The sequence below is a fragment of the Narcine bancroftii genome, chromosome 7 (assembly GCF_036971445.1).
Source record: "Narcine bancroftii isolate sNarBan1 chromosome 7, sNarBan1.hap1, whole genome shotgun sequence".
NCBI lineage: Eukaryota > Metazoa > Chordata > Chondrichthyes > Torpediniformes > Narcinidae > Narcine > Narcine bancroftii.
Window position 1 is genome coordinate 209,143,685 of NC_091475.1, and position 4,653 is coordinate 209,148,337.

Consider the following 4,653-nt stretch of genomic DNA (forward strand, 5'->3'; position numbering starts at 1 on the left):
TTCGAATCCCATCGTGACTGTAAGGAGTTTGTACTGTAACGGGTTATATTATTATGGTTATGAATAAATAAGTCTTTAAAAGACATAGATTGTGGGGGGGGGTTAAGCATTGGTCACTTCACAGATAGTAACACTTCACAAAAGATACCTCATTTAAAATGCCAGAGCTTTGCTGAAGCTGGATGTTGAAGCTCCAGTTGGTTTTGCAAAAGACAATGGAACTGCTTTGGGTAGAATTTCAAAAGCAGGTGCAAATGGAAATGTCCAGGCTCAAGTGCTGATAAGATCTTTCAAAGATTGGGTTTGGAGCCTTGGGAGGGGTATTTGGTTTTTGGGAGCGGGAACAGCAGTGGACTCTGCAAGCTGGCAGGCTTGTTGAAAGACCCCATTTTGAAGACAAGTTGAGTTCTGAGTTCAGCCTGTTCAAAACCCTTTTACAAGAAGAAATGGCTGGCTAAAATGTTTCTCCTGAAATAAGGGAAACAAGAGGGACTCTGTGGTGAGCAGAAAGAAGAGGTTATCATTTGGAAAAACCCATGACGGGGCAAGTTTCTTTAGCAAGACACTGAAGTGGCTGATTGGAGGAAATCAGTTTGTGTTGTCCACGAGCAATGATTCTCTCTCTGAAACCAACAAGAACTTCCTGAGCGGTAACCATTCAACTTTAAGCACCAGAGCCTGGTGGAGATTCCTAAATGCTGAGTTCTGTACACAGCACAAGAATTGCCTGATAACAGTGAACTTGGAGAAGTGAATGATTGGACTGTGAAACAAGAACTTTCCTGAACATTGTGACAGAGTATATAGATATGTTTTTGGAAGGTGTGTTAGATTAAGTCACATACAAACCCTTTAAAACAGATCTTATTTGAAATACTGGAGCTCTGACCCATACTAGATATATCAGCTACACAGCTTATGCAAGAGCTTTGAAGAATTGACCCATACTAGATATATTGGCTACACAGCTTATGCAAGAGCTTTGAAGAATGTTCAGAGACTTCACTAATGGATTGGCCTGCTTACAAAAGGCAACAGATGAAAGAGCATGTCAGAGCCACAAGCTAGCAAGCCCATTTGGAAGACAGCCTGGTCAAAGCTCTTGTGGTTCATGTAAGAGAGGACTGGCTGTCTAATGTTTCACTTGGAATAAGTGAAAAAGGAACTAACTCTATGGTGACCTGAAAGAAAGAGGTTATCATCTGGAGAACCCTGAAGGGGCAAGTTTCATCAGCAAGACACTGAAGTGGCTGGTGGAAGTACATCAGATGTGGTTGTCCTGGAACAAATCTCTCTGAAAACTGACAAGAACCTTCCTGAGCGGTAACCATTTACCTTTAAAGCACCAAAGCCTGGTGAACTTTATAAATGTTAAATTCTGTGCATACTATAAGAATTGCCTGCAACCAGTGAACTTGGAAGAATGAGAAGTGAGATTGGATTGTGAACCAAAGAACTTTTCTGAATTTACACACATTACATAGACGTGCACTTAGAATTAGAAGGGGTTAAGTTAGGTTAATAATAATAAGTTAACGTTTGATTTTGTTATTATGTTTAAATACAATTAAAGCAAATTTTGTTTTATTAAAACACTATCTTGTGAATTTCTATTGCTGCTGGTTTTTGGAGTTCTCTGGGCTCGTAACAGTACTTACTCCCTGCAATCCTCCCACCCTTTGAAACATACCAGAGATGTAGGTTAATTGGGTGCAAATTGGGTGGCACGTCAGCCAAAATGGCTGTTATCATGCTGAATGTCTAAACTTAAATTGAACAGAACTGATATGAGCACGAGAGTATTCAGACCTTAACAAGGACATTGAAGGGCTGGTTTAAGCATGAGGAGAGAATAGCAAAACTGGAATAGTGTTTCTTCCCACCTTACATACCATTTTAAGCAATCCCTTACTAATCACAGAGCACCAATGACCTAGGAATACTTAAAGTGGTATGCGGGTGGAAAAAGTGGAGTCACTGGGTTAGACCCATTCTCTTGGAAGGATCAATAATTGAGAGATGGATTTCAGGTGGATAAGTAGGATAGAAGTTGAAAAGTTTATTTTGTATTGAAGGAGCTGATTGAAGGGAACTCTGGCTAAATAGGTACCTGAATGAATACTCAGGCAACCTAACACTTAAGCTTCATACTGAGAGCCGTAAAATAGGAATAAGCTGAATAGGTCTCCAATTTTATCAGTTTATTATAACATTTTACAACAATTTTGTTCCAGCATGGACTAGTAGGGCCAAACTGGCCTGTTCTGTGCTGTATATGGTTATATAAAATAATTGATTTTCTATGATTAAAGGTCAAGGAAAAAGATGAACAATTTCTCTGGCTGGGAGCCTCGAGGTAAGTGGCCTGCTACCAATATTAGAGTTTAGTCGGGAAGATTGGAATTACTTCATCACAAAAAAACAAGTAGTTGGGATCTCTCTCTTCAAACTACTGTTCAGGTAAACCAGAAGAAGAAAAGCTAAAACTGCTGATGCAGGAATCTCAAGCAAACAGAGAAGCTGGAGGGACTCGGGTCAGCCAGTAGCCATGATGAGAAATGAACAGTCAACATTTCAAGTTGAGACCCTTGTCTCAATCCAAAATTTCCCTCCATGGAGGTAGTCTGACCTGCTGAGCCCTTCCACTTTCTATTGTGAAATATACTGTCCTTGCCAAAGAACCAATACATTTAAAGTGACAACAAAAGGAGGATAATTCTTAGAGATTAACTGTGCAACTTAAACATTTATTTGTACCATTTGGATAAAGTGGCTTGTTAATTTACTGTTAGGGACTGCAATATAACAAGAGATTTTAGATGATCAATTGCCAAAAGGCAGGTCTCATAAAAAGATGGGAGTGGTCAAGAATTCTATTCTCAAGAATAAAGAGCAAGCAAGCATCCACAGAAAGAACCAAAAAAATATTTTGATGGATGAAGGGACATGATCCTGGCCAAGGAATCTAGAACTGGTGGTCAGTCCAAGATAGAAAGGCCATTACTTCATTTGGCCAAAGACTTTGAGATCCTTCATATCTAGAAGTCTACTGCTTTATTCTGAGAGAAAAACCAGGGGATATGGGGCAATTGATCGACCTAGAGATTAGCCATGAGCTTGTTGAACAGCACAGAAGTTTTGTGGGCAGAATTCCCTAGATGATTTCTCTTTCTTTCCCCCTCTCTCCACCCCCCCCCCCCCCATCCCCAAACGTTCTGGAGAGAACTAGAAACAGCACTATGAACACATTCCGCTCACCAAGTTTTGATCTGGAACACACCAACTGAAAGGATAGTGAAGATCATTTTTAATTTCACAAAGTACAAAAGTAAACTTGAAAAAGGAATAGAGGCAGAACCCAACATATTTAAATTGCGCGTGGGAGGTGTACAGCTTTCAACTAGCATGGAAAGCCTGTGTTGTACATTAGCAAGAGGTTTTAATGCAAGTACACTGAATTTACACTGTGGCAGCTGTAGCTCAGGAGATTCCTTGACTTAGTCTTGTGACTTTTGATAAAATCTAGGCTCAAATTGATGTGCAAATGTAGGTTAAGGTTATTGTTTCAGTGACATCTAGCTGCAATTATACAGGCCTTCAACACTCACATGGAACAGTGTGCACAGTTTTGATCTCCCTATGCAAACAAAGATGCTTGCCTTAGAGGGAAGTGATACAAAGTTTCACAGATTGCAGACTAGTCTATGAAGAGAAATTGTTAGCTCGAGCTCCAAAGAGGGAACTAATTTGTCATTCAGACAATTTTGATAGAATTAGAGTGGCTGTTGGGACTGTGGCATCCAAAACATCTGAAGGAGTGAAATGATGAAAAAATGTCTTCACTGTAATTCACTGCCAGAATGCCACATTTCTAAGATAAATTTCTAGACATTAAAAGTCAGGGTCGAGTGCAATACACAAACATGCTGAAGAAACTCAGCAGTTACGCAGCATCCACTTTGTCAGATACAAGCAGAATCAGGCAAGTAAGTGCCTGAATAAAAAGCTGGCAGGGAAGGGAGGGGAAATGGCAGGAGGAGGAGGAGGACAATCCATCAAGTGGTCATAGGTCAATACAAGTGAGAGGGTAGAAGAGAAAATGATGAGAAGTGATAAGGAGAGAGGGCAGCTCTCTGATGGAAGGAAGGCAGTGAGATCTGCAGGAAGGGAATTATCAGAAATTGGAGAAGTCATTGTTAATGCCATCTGCTTCAAGAATGTTAAGACAAAATACCAGGTGTACTTTGGACAGTGTGCCATTGGCATGACTCCACAGATATTACAACAGCAGGGCGAGGTTGAAAGGGCAAAATACTCAACTTCTATACATTCAATTTCTTTTTGCACCAGAACAGTCTCATCTGGTTCTACTTGTACAATCAGATGGGCAATAAACCTTGATTTATAAAACTTTCAATTCAGAGGTAAAAGACAGGATTCTGTTAGGTGAAAAACAAAGATGCTGGAGAAACTCATTAGGTTAAACAGTGCCTTTATATAGCAACAGTGAAGATAACTTTTGAAATGTATCTTCACCGTTGTAAACAAAGGCACTGTTTTGACCTGATGAGTTTCTCCAGCATCTGTTTTTTTCCCCTTTAAACTTGCAACTCATGTGCATTTACTTTCCCACAGCCACCCCTCCAAGGAGTA